The sequence below is a fragment of the Pezoporus wallicus genome, unplaced genomic scaffold (assembly GCF_028554395.1).
Source record: "Pezoporus wallicus isolate ANWC-B61680 ecotype Strahan unplaced genomic scaffold, APGP_CSIRO_Pwel_v1 contig_10431, whole genome shotgun sequence".
NCBI lineage: Eukaryota > Metazoa > Chordata > Aves > Psittaciformes > Psittacidae > Pezoporus > Pezoporus wallicus.
In genome coordinates, this window is record NW_026635891.1 from 139804 (window position 1) to 164213 (window position 24410).

Sequence of the window (24410 nt, forward strand, 5' to 3'; positions counted from 1 at the left end):
CATAATTTCAAAGGTAAAAATACATGGCTTAAATTTTCATCATGAAGTATACTCTGAAATAAGCCTTGATGTGACATGCACATACAGTGTGAATAGATGTATTTACTATATAAGCAAGTGTTAAAGAGAAATGGTTATTTTAAACTATTGGAAGCAATACCTTGATATGTTGTCTTTAATCTGCACAATTCTCATCTCAAAGTATTTAGAAATATTTAATTTGATGTTTCCCTATTTTGAGAAATTGTTCTCTTGATCACCATAATTTGATTTTTTTTTGAGGGTAAATAATACATGGCTGCCTGTCATCTTCATCTGAATATTTTGATTACCTATAGTATCTTCTTTCTCATCATTCCATCTTTAAATGAAATATCCTTGTTGCATTAAAAAGGGCTGGATAAATGATACGACTTCTTTATGCCAAACATTGTAGAAAAAGATATACGCTTTTTCAGACTAACTACAGTATTTTAAACATTTTATCCCTTGGGTTTATTTTTCTCATAGCCTGCTTGCAAGGGGAAAAGGGAAACAAGCAGAATAAAAACCATCAAGGATGCAACATTCATACCGTGGTCAGTTTTAGAAAGCCTGACATGTTAAAAAGGAAAAGCTATTTTTTTTCACAGAAACCTTTATTGGCTTTTAGTAACTAGAACATAATAAATTTGGGATGCTCTATGCAGGAAAATTTGAGATTCTTTTTCTCAGTATTATCTCTCTTTCTTCTACCTCCCAATGGCATCCAACACTCTGATTTGTAAGTTTTTGAAGGATCTTCTGCTGCTCTCTTGGGATAGTAAATCCAATAGAGCTGTTCAAAAGCCCACAGAAAATTTAATGAGAAGCAGAGTGCAAAATATTTTGATTAATATTCCAATTCTCTGCCTGAGTGCCACAGTGCCATAAGATCTGATTTAGCACTAGCAGAGAAATCTGTTGTCAAACGTTGACATGAAATATATGGATTTAACCCTAAATGTTTGTGATGATTCACTTTCTTAAATTTGGAATGCACTTGACTGTCAGTGCTGTGTGTAACATAAATACTCAGATTTGACTGCAAAAGATCTCATCTAATTCCTGCAGGTATTTTTTTCCTCTCCTTTTCCTTCCCCAGGCATGATAAAGGATCTGAGATCAGGACTTGTATTTTCATTATGGAAGAAATGGTTATGCCAGAGGGAAACCACTGTGTTCCCCTTCTGTCTCCTGTGTCACTCCACAAACACCTGAATATGAGCTACAGAAAAATTCTCCTGTGTCTCTCCACAAACCCTCCTGTGTCACTCCACAAACACCTGAATATGAGCTACAGAAAAATTCCCTAGAGATATAACACATCTAAGCTCTCTTAGCTGAGGCTTCTTCCTCTCATCTTGTGTCTTATCTCCCTAAAGGCAGCTGGTGTCTGCAGGAAATTGATGTAAACCCATATGGAAATCAGTGATGAGATTCAGTGGGATACTATGGGAGCTTCCCATGGCTGGAGACATGGGGAGCATGAAGAAATGGGTACTTTTGCTGAAGGAAAAATGTCAGCCTTGAGTTGTTTTGTAGATACTCTGAGTATCTGCTCATTTTTATATTTTATGTTCTGAATGTTTCAAAGGGACAGGAGGCCACAGAACCTGTAGAAACTGGAGTTTCTCTCCCCTGTGCTTTGAAAGAAGACATCTTTGGAGTATGCATCCTTTTCTCAGTTTGGTCTGAAACAATGCCAGGTCTATCAGGAATATATTCAGGCCACTTGTTAAACAGTCTAATTTCCCAGTTTCTACTGGGAAAAGTACAATATAATGGGAATCTTTCCCCATTATTCCCTGTATCTCTAATGTGGGTTGTTTTTTGGTCTTTAAAAACCATGGTAGGAACATGGACTTGTAGCATTTGACACCATTGTTTTATTCAGTTTGACCAAAATAGGCCATGTATCTGTTCCTGAAATAGTGGAATTCTTTCCCTTGGTTGCTTGGGGCTACGAATCAAACATCTCCTTTCTTGTATTTTGTTTTGGTAAGCATTAAAAAAAAAGAAAAATCTTATTTTTTTTCCATTAATAAGGTTTTGTAGCATTAAAATTCCATGCTTGCTAATGAAGGATTAAAGAGATGACTAAACCTGATATTCTGTATAAAGTGGTCTAAGTAAAAACTATAAACTTTTAATTCATCAATGCTAGAATTTTAATGGATTGTCACTTTAATTCTAGATTTTATTTATTTTTTTTTAAGCAAGGTATAATGTTCACTGCTAATATCAAATAACAACATGAGACTTCTGTAAGACATTATTTAAGCAGTGAGCAACCTCACTGACCCCCACAGTAGCCAGGGATATCTGAAACTGTCAAATGACTTATCTTCCAATTCCATATCTGAATGACAGCTGCCAGCTTACATTTTAGTGTTTTGTTTGTAGATCATTGCATGGAACAATTGCTCTGTTAGCTTAAGCTATTTCCAAAATTGTTTGTCAAATACTGAAGGTAAATCCTGAGGCCATAGTAAACATCATCTTCAGGGTGACGCTTGTCATATTAACTCTTGGTCTAAGAGTTGTCTTTAATAGAGTAGTAACTATATGTGGAACTTGTTTGCAAGTGTGTAAGGATATAACTCTGGCTTTTCAGAAGAGATTTTTCTTTGCTGGATTTCCAAATTTGTGGTGTGAGTCCAAGTCAACATCTGTTCAAATTGGGGAGAGTGTTGCTGTTGACTTCAGTAGAATTTGAAGTGAATTTTGAAGCTCTTTAAAGTGTGTTTTATAAAATACATAGATTTGCCAACTACTTAACTACATATCATATAACAAAGTACGTTCCTGTAACTATTAGGTGTAAGAATAGCCTTTAGTGATAGTATGAAGGAGATGAGTGTAGTTATTTGAGTATGAAAATGGAATACTGTACACAATTTAAGTTTCAATAAGGTGAATTTTCTTGTCTTTTCTGTATTATTCTCTTGATATCCCAAGGTTGGACTTGAAAAAGACAGCTGAACAATGGTAAATGGCACTTGTAGAAGTACAAGTTTACTTCACAGTATGTACTTTTTGTTATTAGCTATGCAAAAGTACTAAATGCTTCAGAATGTGGAGTAGATTTATTCAGAACAATTTAATGGCTTGTATTTCTTTTGTGTAATTGATCTTTGTATGAAGTTGGAAAAAAATGGAAATAGTTGTGCATGTTATTCAGAAGCAGTTGATTTCTGCTCTATAATATTGCAAAGATGAACATTTTTTAGGAACTGGATTTTACTGCTTTCTGTAAAGACAAACCTATTGTTATATCTTGATGTTGAGTTACAGTTTTTGAGTGCACAGCCATCTAGTCACAGATACTTAAGAACAGTCAATGCCAAAGAGGAGAAATAATTCTTTATTTTAAAAATGCAAACAAATAATTGAAATTTGGGTTGTTTTTTCTGTAATGTGTTGTCAGCTGCATTCTCAGCTACTTAATTAATCCTAGCCTAGAGGGAAGATCTGTGGAAGAACCCTCCACATTTTCCACATTTGATTGGAAGAATCAAAATAGGAAGTGTTTATGTATAAAGTGCTGTCAATTCACACAAACCTTGGTTGATGCCTTTAGAACCCAGACTGAGCTGCGTTTTGTTTTTTGCTTAACCTAGATGTCCACCAAATGGTCAAAGGCCACCCTGGTGTCTGCTCTGGTGTCTGGCATGTTAAATTTGTGGCATGGAAATCTAGGATTATTTGATTCAAATCCAAAAATTAGTGTAATAAATTAATCTTTGGTAAATGTTATATTACACTTGACAGGTCTCATGATTTAAGACATGGTGTGTGAGGAAGGAAGTCTTCACTTCCAGTAGTGATGATAGTGACCAACTTTTTCAAACATATCTCCCTAATTTTATTTATTAGTCAAAATCAATGTTTATTTTTTATTTCCTTTTACTATTAGTAATCTAAGTAGTCATGATAAGTTAACAGTGGTTTATGGTGGTGTTTTTTTTTTTTAACTTGTATTTTTCTTTTTCTTTCATACCAAGACTGAATACAGATGTCTTTGAATTATCATGTACTACCATTCACACTGAAGGAATGGCTGGTCTGAATCAAAGGAGAAGATTTTTCTTTATCAAAGGGCCACAGTTTCTTTGTCACTTTCGTTAAGGCTGAGATGCTGCATATACAACCTCAATTTCCATGTAAAAACTCGCATTTTAAAACTACTTTTGCAGATTTCCCAAGTCTTGGTTTTCATTACTTTCTACACTGTTTCAGGATTATTTCTCTGTGTTTCTTGGAGTTGCACTAGAGATGTACCAAGTTTATCAGTATTTTTGTCTTTTCTTGAATACAAGCTGCTGTGTATAGCAGAGATACAGAGATATTAATAGACTTGTTATTTGACAAGTGAGTGGTAGGATGAATAAAAATCCACTTCCTTTACTGTGTAAGTTATTTCAGTTGTTGTGTTGACAAGTCTTTTCCAGGTTGATGTTACAGATTTTCTTTATTTTTACTTTTATCTTCCATTTGGAAAGCTTGCATTCCTGAATATTTCCACCCTTGCTGTGGCTGAGAAGAGTGGTTCTGTTGTGTTACTAAATGCACAGGTCACCTTGCATGTATCTTCACTGCTGATGACATTATTGCATTAAGGGTCAGAGATCTTAGAAATGATCCACAACATCCCAGTTAGTACTGGAAATGTGCAAGGGATGTCCTGCTTTGCGAAACTGTACAGCTAGAATGATTAGGCAAAATAGCACAAAAACATAAAACAAATTGTCCCAGAAAAGAATCTGACCTGCATGTTAACTTTACAGTTTATGGTATCTTGGTAATATAGAACTACTTAAGATGTCAGCAGTCTGACATACAGTAACTGACAGCGGTCACTCTGCAGAAAAAACATTTTTCTTGAGTAGTCAGACTTCTGACACTTTTAAAATAGCTACTGGGAGGACACAATTTTGGTGTGTTAGATTTATTGTTTGGAATCAGACAGCTGAATTAAAAACAAGTGCATCAAAGTAAATGAAGAGCATCAAAGATTATAACTGGTAGGTTTGGGGTTTTGTGTTCCTTTTTTAATTTTTTTCTTCTCCTACTATATTCTTTAACCTTAATTTCTTTGTTACTGTGATTTATTCAAGGGACGGAGAATCAGTATTTGTCCAAAATGGGACAGAAATTCTGTTAGTTACTTTTAGCACTAGAGTGGGAGAAACTGTAATTTGTTTGGTTTTCTTAATTAAGCTTATAGATGTACGGCTAATGTTTGAAGCAGTTACAATATGGCATTTAGGGTTAAAATCCTAACAGCCCGTTGAAATAATAATTATCAGTATGTATCACAAGTCTTTGTGGTTTGTCCTGACTCGTGTTCCTCCTGTTCTGGACTTCAAATTGGTGCACAGTAGGAAAGAAGCAGCAAGTCTTTGGGAGAATCCAGGTCCTGTTGTTGCAGTCAGTAGTAACTCACAGTTGCCTTTGATCAGGTTGAGATTTTGTCTGTTGTGTCTGACAGCTGAATATTTGAGAGATGCTTCAGCACGGTGTTAGTCATCGGCTTAGCTGCTCGGCAGGCACAGATCTCTACGAACTCACTCCTTTGCGCTCTACCCTTCACAGTGGCTTTTGGTGGAATACAGAATCCAATTTCAGATCTCTGACCATATGCTCAAAGTTACATATGGGATTGGCATTGGCAAACATTAAATTGCTGTGTGCCTGACATGTCCAGTGACCGCAGATTTTCACTGTAAAAATAGTGTTGCTAAGTGACTTTGATTTTTCATAAGCATGGGATACAAAGTTTTTATGGGAATTTGGTTCAGGTAGTAAATACTGTATTTTAAGACAAGTATCCATTAGGATGTTCTTTCTTTTTGAAACCTTTGAACAACATACTTAAATTTAACATTTTCCCAATTGATTTTATCTGTTGATGGGGAGATATCCACTCCTGAAGTTTAATTTTCCTTGATTTCCTTCAACTGCTAAAATAGTTTTAAAAGCTATTTTTGAAACAACTGTATTTTTTATTCTAAGAAACAAAGATATATACATATATATGATGATACATCATATGAAATGAATACCATATATCTTCAAACCTTGTGGAGGATATGACCCATGAAGCCTTCCCTTAAGTCTGAATTAGGTAACATGTAATAGAACATGGATCAGGAGAATGCTGCCAATAAAAAGAGCCTTTATGCTCCTTCCTGATCAATTGTCTGGGCTTTTTTGTTCCTGTTGTTATAGGCAAAATAGTGATGGAATGTAATAGGAAAGGAAGAGTGAACTGGGAAAAGGGAGGGTGTCCATAGCCAACTTTGTAAGCTGTGGGTAGCATCTGATTGACAGTCACAGTCCTTCTACAGCTACTGTCCCTACAAAACAGTGACAGTCCAGAAGTGCTACCAATGAAAGATCACCTAAAATAGCAATATAATAACACAGGTAATTGTCAAACTGTCATTGTAAGCTCAGAAATCGACAAAATTGATCAAGGGGATTTCTTCTCCTTGCAGAACTGTAGCAAAGGTGGAATTGGATTGTTGTGGGCACCTCAGCAGGAGATCACACTTTAACAGCAATAATTCCTGTAAATTTTCAAGGGAAGCCTCTGTACAAGGCATGTCCAGTTTCTTCTCTTTTCCTTGGAGAAACAACACTGAAAATACTAAAATTTGCTGGCTTTGAATTCAATGAGAAATTTTCAAATATGAAAATTAATTGTTAATAATTCAGGGCCTGTGGCAATGATTCTTTGCCATGCAGTAGGGAATGTGCCATGTTGATGAAGGATTGCAAACAAACCCTTGAACTGCTCTTACCTAGGATTCCTTCTATAGTGGTAGTTCATGAGAGTGAACTCTGGAATTTGGGGTGATTTAGATCAATACCCAAGAATGTTAGCTGCTGCCTCCAAGCCTCAAAAATCTGGGCTGAAAGCTTCATGGGTGAGATTTTTTCCTTCAACTACATTAACATTTACACTCTGCTTATCCTTTGTAATGAAATCATACTTCTGCTTACTGTTCCTCTAAATGGGAAGTTGTGTGACCATGTGTGGTCCACATTGAATTCTGCTTTCCCAGTTTTTCTAAGATGTCATCTCATGAACTCCCTGGGTTTATTTTCGTGAGGAATCCTGTTCAGATTCTTGGTTCCTCCACGTGGGTGTATTGTTTGTGCAGGGATGGTTCATTTTTACAAAGGTGATGTACGACTGCAGATCTTCTGATCATTTTAGTTGTGAAAGTCATCTTGAAGCACCAAGAAATAGCTATGAAATAAATTCTCTGATTTTTGACTAGACTACAGCGTTTTGCCTGAAGCAATAGTAAGACTAAGACTAACTGATATATGTATGGTCTGCCCTTTTTTTAACGGTAAATGTGGTTGTGATGAGGTGACTGACACTTCTTGTATCTGTTATGTATGAAAATGCAAGAATTCAATCTTAAGAAGTAGTATTAAACAAAATGAAAGCCTTTTGTTTTAACACTATGCAAGACTGACTACACACACACACTAGGCTTCCATAAAGTGTTTAATCTGAGCAAGTCCTTAGGTTAAAAAGGAAAAAGGCAAGAAGCATCACTTCTGTGCTAAAATACATCAAACTTCCAGAGGTTTTTGAATACATCTTATCTACCTCTTTAGACCAAGCAATAAAAACTTCTGTATTAGTCCCTAAGAAAAGAAATATTTTCAGTGTGGCGGTAAAGAAAGGAAATATTGTCATCTGTATCAGCTCCCTGACGTACATCCACCTCTGAAAGTCACTGGTATAAAGTCCGTGTAATCGAACTTTCTGAGGCTCAAGCTTCAACAGGAGACGAGATCTTGTGACTCTGGGGTAACTCACGCAGTAGCTGAGAGTTCTGACTGGCACTAAATGAATATAAATAGCTTGTGTACTGCTGAAACAGGGGGTTCAGTGCTGGAATATTTGGATGTTTCTTGAATGTATCTGGTATCATTACATAGACAGTACATGTAATGTGCTGGGGACCTTGGAATCAGCAAAGTTAATTGGCAGTGAATGGCTGGTTTCCTTGTAGAATTTGGGCTCAAATGAGTGATCTGCCCAAACTCCTTCAGGAAGCAGGAGTCCTGTTGGTGGCCTTCTGCTGCAGTGAACTGCCACCCCCACCTTTTATCTTTTTTAACATGTCAAATACTTTCAACCAAACTTGACAAGAGTTTCAAATTTATCCTATAAATTAGATCAATATAGGTGGATTGGTAGAGGAGGAAGACTTTATTAGCCGTGGGTTCACCTTATGTTATACTCTAGAATATCAAGAGAGAACAACCAATTTAAGAAAGCATCACTTCAGTTTTGCTGCGTATTAGACCCTGAAGATCCTAACTGTGACATATGAGTCTCTTAAGAAATCAGTTTTCATTAATTCATCGGCTTGCTTTAATTGTGTCCTTTTAAGTACACTCTGAAGTAATTTCCTAGTTGGACCTGGGTCTTGTAAGTATGGAATGGTGTTTTTGAAAACAGATTAACAGTTTAACACTGTGCTTTGTGAAGCCATCACGTGATAGCTGTGAATTAGGATGCCTAGGAGTCATAGTGATATTCATCTGAAGAAGAGTTCAGGGATTTCTTTCCCTCATAACAACACTACAATTTAACACTTTTATTTAATGTCTGTACACTCAGTCACAAATTGCAATGTACTATTGCATAAACAAATTCTTTAATTACTTCAATAATGAGAAAAAAACTGTTTATTTTCAGAAGAAAAAAACCCAACCCAACATACTACTAGCTTAACTCCAATAGCTTTAGTAAACCATGTGAACCAAGTATCACAAGAGCCTCAAATTCATTAGCTTTATATTCTTGCTTCTACAATTATCGAAGTATATGTTACCCTCTGGACAATAAATATGCTTTCTTATGATCAAACCTGAATTTCTTTTGGTATGAATGCCCAGTTTGTTAAAGTTGTTATAAACATGTTTTGCTATAAATTACTATATTTTATATATAGTATATATATACTATACATAGAATATACTATATAGAATATACTATATAGAATATACTTTCTGTGTATGACAGAAAGTAAGCACATTCTTAAGTTTATTCTACTTGTAACATAGTTTTAGGGTAACCTACTAATGAAGCTAATAGTCACTACGTAGTACAAAGCCTCAGGATTAACTGTCCAGAAATAAATAACTTCCCTAGCAATGGCCTGTTGAGCCATAAGGGTGACACCATTTTTTACTGCTTGTGTGGTGACATGACTGTCACTTCTTCCAATGCATGCTTCAGCTTGTGCACTCCATCGTTACATCCCTTCGTGTGCAAAGTGGATCAACTGTGGGATAGCATTTATTAAAACGAGAAAAAATAAGACAAACTTGTGTCTTATCAGTGGCTCTTGGAGAAAATACCTGGGTTTGTGTTAACAGTTTGCTATGTGGTGTAGTTTACATGCTGCTAGCTGCAAGAGACTAAAAACCTTGCTGATTTTAAAATACTAAACAAATAAGAAAAAAATTATACAAGTTAAAAGTTGCTCTAAAGCAACAAACTGAATTGGGCATTAGTGAAAAGCTAACTCAAGGAACTCAAAGACTCCTTTTAAACAGTCTTACTTGTCAGGTAAAGTTCTTTGAAATACAATAAATTAAAATAATTTTATGTTCTTATGTGTAAATAATATGTCAAAGATGGTAAATCATATTGCCTTGGTAAGTTACATAGTCATGCACTTTGGACAGCCTGCTTTGTTTCCTTCTGTGGAATCTGTAGGAGCTACTGTTAAGTAAAAGCCCTCAGAATCACTTTGTGCGTTATAGGCATGATTTGCTGGTGGGAATAATGTCTTTTCTATATCTCTTCAGTAAGATGTTATTACTGTTTAGTTTACTGTTGAGTTTATTCATATCTTTGGGCTAATCTAGAGCTGTTAATTCTGGTATGCACTACTGATTCAAAGCCATTTGATTTGGGAGAAAAAAAAAGGAGATGACAAGTCATGTTTTTTTCTCCAGGGTTTCAAAACCATACAATAGATATGAATATATATAAGAAAAACAGCTATTTTTATTCTCATGTGTTTATTACAGTAATGCATGTAGTAAAGATATTAACCAACTTAATAGCTAATATATAGCCAAAACCTGATCTGTAACCTTGCTTGATCAGATTGCCTAGACTTTATTTTACAGTAAAAGAACGAAACACACAGTTGGCTTCTTTTGGCAGTAGTTATTGTCTAAACAACTGATTTGACTCTAAGTACTTTCTTTTTGTTATCAGCAAGGATTACTTTTTGTCCTTGTGATCTTTTCTTTTCTCTGCATGGTGGTAAATGTATACCTATCTTGTTCAGAGCTTATGACTCATTTGATTTGCCTTCAAAAAGACTTGGAAGGGAAGGAGAAATTAAGAACATATACTTGAGCAAAACCAGCTTTTAGATAGTGAACTCATCATCTGGCTCAGACCACAAAATGTGGTCAATAATGGTTGGAGCTAGTTGAAATGGGTTCTTCCCACCATGCCAGCCTACATCTGAAATTCATTACCCTCTGCAACATCTACTGCCTTATGTCCTCTATTTTTTCCAAAATAAAAAAGAACCGGACTTACAAAAATGCTAATCAAACCCAGTCTTGTAGAATAGAAGCTGGTGTTGCATGGTAACTTTTAATAGCAGAGGTTTGGAATTTAGGTATAATCTGTCCACTACCTAGTGTTCTGGTACATTTTGGCTGACAAAGCCAAATGCCTGCTTTTAAATCAGTGATGCAAAAGCTTCTGTCTTGAAACTCAGTAGTTACTGATGGCTGGTAGGGCATGATTTTAGCTGAAGTCGCTTAACGTCAATACATGAATCTATGGCTAAGGAATCCAACAGCAGCATCAGATATCACTTTCCAATATGTGTGCACAGAAGCTTTTCCCCTTCTCTTAAAATGCCTTTGATCACAAAATACAGAACAGGCCTTTATCATGCTAGCAGTCGTTCTCCTGTTACAAAACGATCTCCAGGGTGACACAAATAGGCCTGCAAATAAAAATCAAACCTGAAAATGATGATTTTTAGAGTAAGAAATCGTGTACTCCTGATCCAAATTGTCTACCTTTTCTCCTAGATACCCTGTGGCAATAATAATATTGTTTTTCAAGTTGAATTACTGAGTACCAAAACTTGAGGGGAAATTTCTGTAATTTGCTTGTAAAAATAGGAACTGTTCGCTGGGAAGCCTGAAGTTTCAATTTCAGTCAGTTGCAAGCTCTGCAATTTGATATTTTGAGGCTGAAATGTCTTCAGAAGGGGTGAAGTTATGCCTGTGGGTGGGTGACTTGGAGCTCATCTCTCCCAGCCTGTGGACTGACAGACCTGAGTATATTTTTCATAACCATCGTTTACTGGATCCTGGCCCTACAGTGTCACTGTGACTGATGAAAAGGTTATGATTTTTCTAGTAAGTGTTCCATTGCTACCGAAGGGTAAGAATCCAGCAATATGAAGCATCGAAAACGACATCTGCTAGAAGGTAACCTCTGGCCAACCAGCAAATCTATCGACATTAAACACTAGAACCCATAAGACCTCTGGGTTTTTTTAATCTGTAAACCAAATTCCTGAGGTTGAAGGAACTGACAAGAGCAGGGGATGTTTCAGGCGAGTTTTTTTCTTCTTATGTTAGCATTTGTGGGAGGCATTTTTCAATGTAAAATGTCAGTTTACACCCCCCCGAAAAAAAGAGAAGGGGGAAAAAGAAAAGCCTGTAAAGCCTTGGTGTGCAAAACTGAGTGAAAAATCTGGTCAGTATGTCTCCCAAGTTTGCATCAAAATTACCCTGTGGGTTGTTAAGAAGCATTTAATTCATGTATCGTAGGACTAGAAGGAGCCAACCATGCAGTCTCCAATCTGTCTGGACCCATCTCCTGAGTTTCTCAGCCAGTGGCCCATAATATACTGGAAGGTATCTACAAAACTGATGGAATAAACAACACAGAGAAAATATTAGATTCACACAAAATCACAGAAAATAAAATAAACCTAATGGACTTTAAGGATTTTATACAATATTTATGCTTTTATAACATAAAGACATTTGTGATTATGATACACAGAGAGTCTGTGGATGATTTCCTCTCCCACAAGTTGTGATAAGGTTTTTGCATTAAAAAAACTTATGAGACGTGATTTTACTCCAGAAACTATAAGGGTTTTGTTACCATCTAGTTGCTTTTATTCACTAAGACTTTCACTCTGCTAAAAGGTCAAATGCCACGTCTGTGGGTGACTTCTTTCCGTATACACTGACATTCCGCAACAGTGGATGTTAGCTGACTAATTCCACAAAATAAATCTGTACTGCTAATGCTGCTCACAATGTCATTTGTGTCACCACCATTGCTTTCTGCTGCAGTGCCAGCAGCAAAGGGCATGCTGTGACTGTGATGGTTTGTTGGCCCAAGGTCTGGTATCACAGTGTTTGTAAATTAGTGAACAGAATTTATTACTGGAAATGATTTAATCCTGAGAGAGAGCTTCTGATTCATGCACTCCGATGTGGTAGCCAGGCATACCAGCGTAACCCACAGTAGTCAGCACAGATGCTGCTGCCAGCAGCAGATCGTGGTTCTATCATCCCACTTGTTTCTTCTGCTTTAAAGTGAGAGAAATCATGACTGTGGCTTGGGGCCAGTTTCTGCTCTGACTCCCCTCATTCCTCATGTATTTGCCTCTGCTTTTCCTTCTGCAAATGTTTTCAATTTTTACCTCTAATTTTACAAAAGCATGGCCGTCCACACACTTCTTAATATGATGCTGCCAGACTCAGATGCAGAGATGTTAAGGTTTGTCTCAGTGCCTGAGCTGCTGTAATAAAAATGGGTACTCAAATGATGAGATGTATCTCTGTGCCTTATTTGTCATCCCTGTTTCCTTTTGCTGAAATTGGTTAAACCTGTATAGTTTAATATGGTAGGATGTGGCCTACTGTCTCTTTTTAAAGTATACTTACTGAAAATAAGTGAAAATATTCCGCTTATCTGACAAGCAGTTAAGGGTTGGTACAGTGCGAGCATCAGGACCTGAAGATGGCCTATTAATCCTGTGGTTATCTTGCAATTCAAGTGAAGTGATGTTAGAGGGTTTATTTTATTTCCTCCCATAAATATTTTAGTAAATTTTCCTGTCTAATCCAAACAAGTGATGTGGTATTGACATCTTGTTTAGGTGTGCGTGACTGGGGAGCTTTCATTGATCAGAAATGAACCAGTACAGCCTGTAGAGATTGCTACTTCCAGTATCAGTTTTCCAAGTTGCCTCTCATTCTTAACAATCTCAGAAGACATCCCCATGTTTTAGGGATTATTCCTCTGGATCACTTTCATCAGACCTGTAATAAAGTTGCCATTATGGCTGATTGGTCAGTTCAGCAATTCAGTAAGACTTTGTCCATCTTTTCAAGATAGATTCAAGAAAGCAAGGTAGATCCTGTGAGCTGTAGACCTTGTGTCGTGTGTCTGTTTGGTTCATAGGAGCACAAGCAGCACTGAGGATTTGGGATAGTCCATCTCGGAACTGGAAAGCCTGTCTGCTCTGGAAAAATTGAGAAAAAGCAGTTGTTAATGCATTATCCAGCCATTGTGAATGATCAAAGTTTACAGTGATTCAAGGGAGACTTCAAAAGTTGCTACAAATCCTACAAAATAAAAAGATAGCTATGAGTCTTAATCTGACCACTTCTAGAAGTCACTCACCATTCTTCTAAATGAATAGCAGCAACGCTATAATATTATATGTTGTGATTTTTTTAAGTTTGATTACAGTTATTTAAGGATGTGAAGTTTTAAGTAGATTGCAACATTTTCTTTCTGCATAGGCAGGGATTGTGAGGCTTAATCTTGCATTTTGCTCATACTCAATCTCTGTATGAGACTCTATATGAGAGACTAACACTAGGAACTTATGCACGAGTTTACACTGATACTTTTTAATTGTTTTGAGTAGTAGGTCTGAGTCTGTTTAAGGTGAGTATGACAGTGTAATTTTTCACATGCATTGCGACCCATAATTGGTTTTGTTTTAAAGAAACGAACAGGCAGTGATGTGTATGTTCTTAGTTTTGCTTAAGAGAGGGTATTAGTGTGTGCATATCTGAAATAGAGCAGGTTCTGTCAACTTGCAGTAATATACTGTCCTACCTACCTACTTAAGAGAAATTCTTTTTAAGGTCTGACTCTTTTCTGGGTAAGAACTTTGTAGGCTTAATGCAGCTCTCCCACATGCATCAATTGAACGGGGGTGATGTGTGAATTAATTAAAAATAAATCTTGTTCTATATTTTATTTTTAATCCTGTATTTTAGCGTCAGTTCATACCCATTGTAAAGTCCTTGTCTTCATCAGTTTCAATGAGAGGATTATTAGTGATGTTACCTTTCTAAGCAGCATATATATTGTGGGTTTTTTTATTTTATGGGACTATAAAGTTATATATATTATTCTTTTATGGATACTTTAGCAAAGTAAAATGATGTGGAATAAAACAGTTTTGTAATGAAATAAAATAGCTCCTTCAGCATTTTGAATGCTAGATTTGTGGTCTTCATTTAAAGGTTTTAGCTTCATTAAAATATTCATCCCACGTTGATTTACACTCTGTACCCCTCCCTTGCCTCCCTGCATCTGAGCCTGAAAACAAAAAAGCAACTAGAGTTCAAGGAATCAATCTGGAGGTTGGTCCTACTGTGTTCTTCTGTCTAGGTATTAGTAATGTCCCTTGCATCCTTCTAGACTCTTCTACACTATTCTCCTTACTGCTCTTGTCAAGGCATATAAGTTTTATTCTTTACTTTGCATTATTCTCCATTTCAAATTCAGTGAGCTGTATCTACATGTCACGAGTCATAAAGACGTTACTTCAGTCTGTCTTTCTGCCCTCTGCCGCTTCCCCTTAGGTATGCAGTTTTCTTAACTTTGTAATTGAAGCATTTTGGGGGTATAATTTGAAGCATCTCTTACTCATTCTGCTTACTATTTGACATGTAAGGAGGAATAGCCCCCCGTTCCCCGCCGTGTAGTCCCCCCGTGTTGTCAGCCTTCCTTTCTCTGTGAGATTGTCCCTGTTATTTTTGTACCATGCTTTACTGGTGATAGCTGAGTTTATATTTGGTAAGACTTCAACTTCTTGTGTATTGTTGTGACTGTATTTTGCTGTGATGAGGTGAAGCTCCCACAACAAAATCTACAGTATTCAGCTTGTTATGATTTTTTTACTAGGTTTTCCCAGCAAGTAAAGTACTGTCTCTTTCTGGCTGGAATGACTATTTTTAGATTTAGTTGTTTTCAGCATGGTTTTAGAGCACATTTTTGTGCATGTGCAAGAAAAATGGGTAAATTCAATTTCAGAGACCACAGTTGAGATCCAGACACTCCCCCATGGAAGCTGATTTAGAATTGGTCAGAAAGGCAGGTGCTTCATGCATCTGTTCACTTATACTGGTGGGAAGACTTGTGATAAAAACAGTTTTACATCAAAACTAATTAAGTGGCAAAGACGTATAGCAATAGAAAAATGTATTAAATTATGTACTTTGAATCTATTTTCTCAGTCTGGTTTTGAGTCATGAAACTTGTCTTAAATACGAATTGGTGCTCAGATGATTCTTTTTACAGAAGTTCTGCTTAAAATAGAAATGAGTGGGTCGGCATTTTTTACAGAATATGATTTCTTCCTCTCTCCCTCCTCCTTCCACCCTGTTCAACAAAAGTAAGCCCACGGGACAACCCCAAGTTTCTACTTTTTGTTTTATTATATAAAAAGATGGAAGCTTATCAAATACCTATGGGAATGCCTAATAACTGTGCTAATAATGGCATTATTTTACATGACAACTTGTCAAACTTACTACCTAGGTTAGCGGACATGGGTAAATTGACATGTCTTCAACCAGCCCTTCCATTGTCACCTCCACTGGATGCAGACACACCTCAGCTGTGGCATATGGCAGAGCTCTGTTCAGCATAGTATGGTTTTTAGTTTTTGTAGACAATTCAGTTTTTATTTTTGTTTAATCTGCAGTATTTGACTTGATCCCTTCACGTGGTTAGAGTGAGTAATAATGCCCAGCAGCCAGAAAGATCTCAGTCCTGCATTACCTCCATCTCTGTTTTGAGAATTCCTTTAGCAGGTAATTTCAAAAGGGATCATTCATTTCCAAAGCATTATATTTTATGTGTTTTTTGCTTTTTTATCTTGGCATAAATGCTTGAGCCCTTCACCCTCCCCCCCCCTCCCCCGTTTTACACCATGTCTTTTACATGTATTCAATTGACTGAAACTTAAGCTTTCATTGTCTTAACTGAGAATGTGATACACCTGGGCACTACTGGAAATGTTCTTACTCTCCTGTCACTCCTTATCTAAATAACAAGGAAGCACAGTCATTTCTTTCTTACTGTGGTGCTGCAAGGGTTATGATTTACTGCTTGTAAATTTCTTGGAAGGTAAAAAAGCCCCACCTTCTATTGATCCTTCCATTTTAAAGCTCTGTAAACTATAGAAGAATAGTAAATTAGTGCATAATGTTATCACTGGGATTTTTACAGGAAGACGTAGATACCCCCATGAGGAAATGGTTCCTTTCAGAGTGTTAGTGGTAATAACACAGCTTTTTGCGTTCAAATAGCTATCACAAGTATTGCCACTTATGAGGAACAAATAGGAAAGTATAGAAGTAAACATTAGTGATGCCTTTTCTGTCAGGTCTGTTTGGCGAGATGCCATCCATAAAGATCAAAGTAAATCCTTACTCTTGAGTATGTCTGCTACTCACTGTACGCTCAACGCTGTACACACACAATTTGTGCATTGCCTCCTCTTTAGATGGGAAAGCATTCAGGTCTCGCAACACAGTGTTGCTGTTGGAAATCTTGGTGGTAAAGGAAAACTTTTCTTAAACTTTCTTAAATGCAGAAAATGTGTTTTCTAGTGTTTTGACATACATCAGAACAACAAGGACTACCAGCATTTCCAGTAAATGAGGAAATGCATTCCAAGGGGTGAATGATAGCAAAGATGCAAGGACCCCCAGCGGGGTCTGGCACAAGTATCTCATTCATATCATTTAGACAACCTCCTTGTTCAAATTGAAACCCAGAAGCATTCCACCATTTTTGGGTTATGATGGCACCTACACTGACTTCTGGGAAGTCTGCCCTCCCGCTGCATAATCCTTCAAGACCAGAGAAAGGCAACATTGGTTCAGCTTTTGTTACCTCTGGATTTCTTTCTTTGGTAGTAAATAACTTCTTTAACTGTGTATCTGAAAATAGAATAAGTGCTCTAAATGAAATTTTGGTATTTTTAAAATCAAAATTTTGGTTAAATCATTGAGGCTAATTCTTTGAAGGTTTTGGTAAATATTAGCTGCATACTACAAGGCATCCTTAAGTCCTTTTTCACCAGAATTTAAAATCATCTTACAGAAATCTCTGGGCCCTTGAAGCAGCAATTTAGCAGCCCATTTTCAGTTTTGTCCTACTTCCTATATATGTTAGCAACACCAAGCAAGTCCCATGACTGGTTTTTGCAGTAATTTTCCAGGATGTCTCCATTGTTGCAAAAAAGTTTGCAAATTTTCTAATCCCTTTATAGCACAGGACTGCAAGGTACAACACAAACTGGGCAATGACTGCTTGGCAGCTGCTTCAGCCTTGGAAATTTAATCTCTCTCATTGATACATTGGTTTTTCATATGAAGTCTGAATAAGAGCCTAACTAGTTGTGTGTCTGAATGTAGTTGCAACCTACTTATACTGCTAGGCTTTCCTGCATCTGTAGTCCACAGCTATTGTAGCTAAATCATGTAAAGACCAACACACTGAAATATTCAAAACTTGCCACATATGAAGTATGTTCTGTAGGAAATCCTATTAAATACTGAGCTGCTAGAAGACATCTCTTAAATTTAATGACGCAGTGTTGTTTTTCTTCTCTCTCCACAGTAGCTTTTAAGGGCTGTCACTACTATAGCAAGTTGTTGACTTTGCTACATGACAGGTGCTTTTTTTTTTTCTACATTAATCACATGGCTCTTGAAGGCACAAACCATGGATGATGGAGAAAAGCTGAAAGTGATAAGTCTGCATGTTGTGCAGGGTATAACCATTGTAACATCTAAACTTTCTAAGCTGCACTTGAATTTGGTTTAACGTGTGAAATACAGATTTAGGAGAAAATTGAAGTTTTGGGGAAACCTGATCCCAGATGTTAAGCGGGATTATAAATTCATGGTTGTTCCCAACAGGGAAATAAATAGCAGGACTTGTGGTTGACTTGCAATTCACTTGGTGAATTAGATAAAGGCATGGCAATAACTGTTATTTGTGATGTCTGGCTGTAGGAAGACTACTGGTGACAGTGGGCTGGTTTTGACTGGATCAAGGATAAGCAACAGCTAGAACAGTCTAAAAATCCATTAAATGCTATTGCAATATAAAGCAGTATAAAAATTCCTTTCTGGGGTAACGAAAAATTCTATATGCATCCAATATCAGTTTTTAAGTTCTTTCTTGGATCTTGTTATCTTTTTGTTGGCTTTGTGAACAAGGTGTCTACAGAGCATCCTCATGATAGGCTCTAGGCTGTGATCAGTTACCCTACTGACTTTCTTTGATAATTAACTGATTTAATCTCCTCCCCAGCATCACAGAATCATTTAGGTTGGAAAAGGCCTTTAAGATCACTAATTTCAGCTGTTAACCTAGCACTGCCTTGCCAAGAGTAGAGAGGAATCAATAAGGTCTTTCCTATGTAGTATTTCCGTATTTTTGAACATACTCATTGCTCTTCCAGAGCCTTCAGCCACTCTTGAGTGGTTTTTTTTGCCTTGTAATAACAGTCTTAACATCATAATTTTCTGTTTCAGTGATTGTCATAAACAAGAGCTGTGAAGACAGGCTTAAAAAATAATGCAACAAAGATGATATTCTAAGGAAAATGTTAAGACACTAGAATGTCAGTGATTTGGTAATAGTCAGGTAGGAGTGCACTCCTACTAACAACTTAGTAACGGTATTGTATTACCTGACTGTTGACTTTGTATTGGATTGTTGGGGTTTTCTTTAAAATGATAATACTTCATCTCACTGAATTACATGGGTTAAATTTTTTAACATTTGCATGGTGCTGCAAGTATCAGACATTCTATTAATTCTAGGAGTTATGATTATTATCATGGCTCTTCTATTCTTAATTAGGGGATTTGCAACATGAATAAATAATTCCAGCACATGCAAAGACTTCTGTGATGGCAGCAAAACAAGCACTTTGCATTTAGCATGCAAACAACATGCAAATGGACTTCAGGGTAGTGTTTTAATCTTTGACATTTAACTAAATTACAGTTACTACTCCATAGCATAGAGAGAAGACTTAATTTAGAAACTGAGTCCCTGTGACTCCAGGTGAGACAGTTTGTAATTCACTGATCCTCAAACAAGGAAAATGATCCCACTGTGGTAAGGGATTTAGCTGGTTATATGTGGCTGAACATTTGTAGTTGTTTGTCTTACAACCATTGCTGAGATTGGAATGCGGCTGAGTTAGTCTTGCTGCTATATTTAGTATTTTTTTTCAGCATTTGGGACATCAGTTCAGTATCTGTAATGCTCTGCAGTGCACAGAAGCAGCTCAGGAAACTGACAGCCAACAGGCTTTGAAATTGTGGTGTGGGAAGGCATGCATTTTAATATAGCTAAGAAGTTTACAGCCATCTTTTCAGGGCAGTTAGCTGGTAAATGAGGTTCTATTACTGTATTTACTTACATGCACAAGTAAATAAAGATCTACGCACCCTTGATGGCATTTAAATATAAAATTATGAATTAGTTTATCCAACACCCACTTCAATAACAATGGTTAGGCAAGGAGAAAAAGAACATTAACTTCGTGCAACCTTTTTTTCATTACCTTAATCATCTTTCTGCACCTTAAAATGCAGGAGGTGTAAATGAGGCTTCTACTGGAACAAAAGTATCGCCTCAGGAAAATTATAGGCCAGTTCAGATGTGTGCTTGTGCTTAAATATGCCACTTGAGACGTGGAGTAGCTGATGTTGCTTCAGTTTCCATATAAGTTGGCTGTAGTTACATACGTGTATAAAGTGGTGTATTGGCTTTATCTCAAAGTCACAATTATACTGATGATTTCAGAAGACACGGTAGATAATCTTCCAGCCTCCTGCAGACACAAAGAAAGCTGCTTTCTACACTTCTCCTTCTTGATCATTTAGTAGCAGCTGGGAATCCAGTGCTCAGAACAAAAAGCTGCTGCTCAAGGGAAAGTGCATCATCCTTACTCTGTTTCCTGTGTTGCATATGCCTTTTTGTGAAGCCTTCTAATGCCTCCTTGAACAAAGAGATGTGGTATGTTCAATTCTGCAGAATATTAAAGAGATTCCCATCATCTCTCTTGAGAATGTTGCTGTCAAAAGTTGAACCGTCAGATATGAGAGTGAGAAACAAATGTGCTAGTCATGGAGCTGTTGTTACTTTTCAATAGCCTCATCTTTAAACCTGGCTTGAAAAGGGAGGGGCCAATCTCTGTCCCACACAAGTGACTATGAATCATCAATCCTTATGGCCTACTTGCTGGATGAATGTATTTTACCACCTAAGTGGATCTATTCATCAGCTTCCGGGTACATGTTGGATCTGGCTGTCCATAAGCTAGATGAGATGCTGCTCTTCCAATCTGCAGGGTGTTGACATTTCCATTCCGAATTGAGAAGAAACAGATCTACGTTTTTTCATGACAGTGACTGAAAAAGTTGTGCTTTAAAATAGAAGAAAACCTGGGTAAGCAATTTGCAATCTCTAACCAAGCAGAGATTTGAATCTAGATTCCTCTTGTCCTAGGTAATAGATCCAGTGACAAACCTATTGGTTATTGTAGTTGTTTGGGTTTTTTTTCCCTCTCCATGTTTTAACCTGTTTGCTGGCAGACAGACTTTCTTACAAAAAAAAACAATTCCATCAAAACTAGCATGTGTCTGTGAAAAGTCTATTTCTTATTGATTCTGTGATAAAAACCCTTCTTACTTTATTAAGTTCCCAAGCTGTTCCACTTGGTTTTGCTTTACAAGTACAGGCATAACAAAAAACAAAATTAGCTCCAGCCCAGTTGTTGACAAGACAGATGATGGTGTCTTTTGCTTAGAAAACTAGACCTGGAGGTTTCTTTCTCCTTTTGAAGATGGTGGCCTTTTTTCTTTCAATTAATGGTACACATCATCCCTTTAATCACTAATTTTTGAATGAGAGAAGTAAGGTTAGAGAGTGAATGGGCCAAAAGCAGAACTGCAGTGCAATGAAGTGCTTACTTTTGTCTCTTCTTTCTCCTATTCCTCCCTGTGCATGCTGCAATTAGGGCAGGAAATGTCTGGTCCAGCTGTCATGGAGGAATTATTTGTAAGTACAGTTTTGAAAATGAATATATTATGCTTTTTATAGCTACTGTCAACAACTACCAGGACAGAACAACTTGTGCAGCTAGCATGGGAATCCAGTGTCAAAGCTCAGTTTAAGAAACATTCTGCTTTCTTGGGCAACTGTCAGAGGTAACAACTGCATTTGGCCTTGATTTAATCCTGCCTTTCCAAATTCACAGAGAAACAACTGTCTGGTTGGAACACAGGTGGAGAAGAGAGATGGGGATGAGTAAATAGAAAAGCAGCAAAAAAAGCAGGAGCACTGTGAGTTGTGTGCATGATGCTGTCATGAGAGGCAGCATGCTCCACTGTGGGGCTTTTCAGCTCTGATAGGCTGACATTACTTCTCAATCCAGTTGAGAGGACAGTTTGGTAGAAAACGGTTTTCTTGACCCTTGAGATTCTCGAGACTTCAAACGCTTTTGTTTGCTCTGAAAGGGAAATATGAGACATTTCAGCCTCAAAGAGCAAAGCCAAACAAGTAGAAAGAGTATAAATAAAATTATACCCAAGTGACTGGGGCACTTAGTGAAGATGTATAAATGCATTTTATCATCTCTCTTAATATTTTAGCTAAAATTACTAGATTTTTGGTGTGGGAGAGAAGAAAGATAGGGTACTAACTTTTTAAGTGTTGTGGTAACTTTTGATTAGAACAAATTAATTATCTCTACTAAGTATTTGGTTAAGAGGTCAGAACACATAAATAGCATATACAGGATTATTATTAATCTAGATACATGCTTTTTCCATAGTAAATGAGAATAAGATATAATGTGTTATCTTATTTTCAAACAAGATTCTCCAGCTGAGCAAGGTTGGAACTGCTAGCCTTTGGGGTGGGCTGGCAGACTGAGGCTAGAAGCTGTGTGGCATGGATTCTTTTCTTAGTGTAGTCAGAGCCCTTTGTGTGCTGGTAGCCTTACCAGCGCATTTGCCAGATATATTACATGTATATTGTCAGCACTGGCTTCATAATGAATAAATTTCAATTGATAAAAATGGGTCCAAGAGGCAAAGATGATAGACAATTTTATTAAATATAGCTGATAACAGAAAGTTTTTCATCTGCTAGAAGGCAGGCAAATTACTGTCATAGGTGATGTGTGAGGAGATTGACAATATACCACTTCAGAATGGGAAAGGCAGGAAAATAGCCAAAATTACCATTACAGAACAAACTTGTTATGTAGTCATGTCATGCTTCCTCTCTGACCCATGGATTTTCAAAAAGAGAATCATTACTTTTATCATGGATTTGTCTGACCTACAGTTCATACTAGAAAGGCAGCTCATTAGATTGTTAGCAGTATGTGCTCAAAGCATGGGAAAAATATTGTCAAAAGCACTTCACCTGCCTGCCCTCTCCTTTGAAGTATGTCAGGAACTTAACTTCCATTCTAAAAGTAATTATCCTTTTATTATCCTTAAATAATAGCTATCACCATACTAAAGCTTTTCTATTAATTTCTCTTCCTTTATGCACTGGACATTTTTGTTAAAAATACTTTTCATAAGTAGATGCTTAATATATCCTAAACCAAGATATATCCTGCCAAAGTACTAAGTAAATATTCTTCACTATGAGGGTGGTGAGGTGCTGGCACAGGTTGGCTAAAGAAGCTGTGGATGCCCCATCCGTGGCAGTGTTCAAGGCCAGGTTGGACCTAACCTATGAATGGTATGTTTCTTCTTATTCTGGTTTACTGCAAACATCTAGTGGTTACTGCAACGTTTAGCATCCAACACTAGTTCTTACTTGTGTTTTAATCCCTGGTTCTTTCACAGCTGTGTTGTACTGTCAGTACAATTGTTGTTGGTATATATGCTAAGTTGTGGCTGCCATGCAAGGCTAATTAATTTTCTTATCTAGAAATAAAGACAGTCTTGTGACTTAAAAGTAACTTAATGAGGAAGTGTACTAAGACTGCTTTCAACCCAGGGTTTAGCCGTGGGTGAAGCAATTAACTATTCATCTGCATATTCTTCATGATCATACTGCCTTTGGTCTTGTTGCTGTTTCTATGGCTTTGAGGTGCCCTGGTGATGGGTGGAAACTGTTGTGCTGTATAAAGAAAAAAGAGATAATCCCTGCTCCAAGGAGATTAAAAACGTGTTCACAAAATGAGAGATATCAAATGATTATGGCAGGTAGCAAGTACAGAATAGAATAAGGCGCTAGCGGAAAGCACAGTAGGCAGTGGCTTCCATAACTGTGGTCCCAGCTATCCTCAGTTGTCTGTTAGCTTCACATCAGACATTTTACAATAGCCTGTAAAAGAATGATCTACTGAGGACATTCACAAAATTCACATTCACAAACAATGTCCACTGTAGCAGAAAAGCATATGGATTTAGTTTCAGATCGTTATTGCAATGTAAATAATAAATAAGGAGCAATTAATCCATTCATATTCGACTGTGGGAAGAAAGATGAAGTAGATGATTACTTACAGTCATTAGCATTGTGCATTATCTATTAAGGCAATATTCAGCTTCCCATTTTCATCAATGTGTATGTGTAAAAGCATCTGTGTTAATACTGACAAGTGAAGTAATAACTGTAGTTGTACGCTGTCATATTAGCTAGCCAGAGAGACTGCTTCTCTGTCTGGTATGTAGTGTGCCATATGGACATGCTGAGTCTTTTTCACATTAGTGCAGTTGCTATATTATCTAGGCAGAGGTGCATTGGCTACAGGTTATAGATAGCCAAGCTTATCAAGTAGAATCATAGAATCATAGAATCATTAGGGTTGGAAAGGACCTTAAGATCGTCTAGTTCCAACCCCCCTGCTGTGGGCAGGGACACCTTACGCTAAATCATATCACCTAAGGCTTCATCCAACCTGGTCTTGAAAGTACAGACATTTGTATTCAGAAATCTTTCTCATTTCATTTTTTGCCCCTCATTTTTGAGTTGT